Source organism: Bison bison, unplaced genomic scaffold (assembly GCF_000754665.1).
Source record: "Bison bison bison isolate TAMUID 2011002044 unplaced genomic scaffold, Bison_UMD1.0 scf7180017864535, whole genome shotgun sequence".
Lineage (NCBI taxonomy): Eukaryota > Metazoa > Chordata > Mammalia > Artiodactyla > Bovidae > Bison > Bison bison.
The window spans coordinates 15,934-16,372 of record NW_011495084.1 but is presented as its reverse complement, the minus strand read 5'-3'; positions in this window follow the sequence as shown (position 1 = coordinate 16,372).

Genomic DNA, 439 nt, shown 5'->3' with positions numbered 1-439 from the left:
TCCATATGAAAAATAGCAGCAAGTAAAAAACAATTTTCCAGTAATTTCTCTCAAAAAAAAAAAAATAGAAAGCAAAATAATGAATAGCACAAAATTGTGAAAACAAAACCCCAAGTACATATAGAGAATAAGAAGACACATATTAAATATGATTCTTCAAAGCTTCCAGAACACACAGGGCAGAAGTGACTGAGTCCATCAAAGGTAGACTGAGTAAATCCAACCCCTCCACACACAAGGAAAGGTTAGAGATGGAGAGCAGGACAGCTGGCAGCAGCATTTGTAATCTGTGAGTGTTTCCATTTCTGACATTTGGTAAAACTGCCTGAGGCAAACCAGGCAAAAGTTTGTCCAGCTACCAGAAGATTAACTCCTGCATATGCTCAATGCTCTAGTCCAAGTATTAACTCCAAATGAAACAGTGGTGTGAATCCCAAGG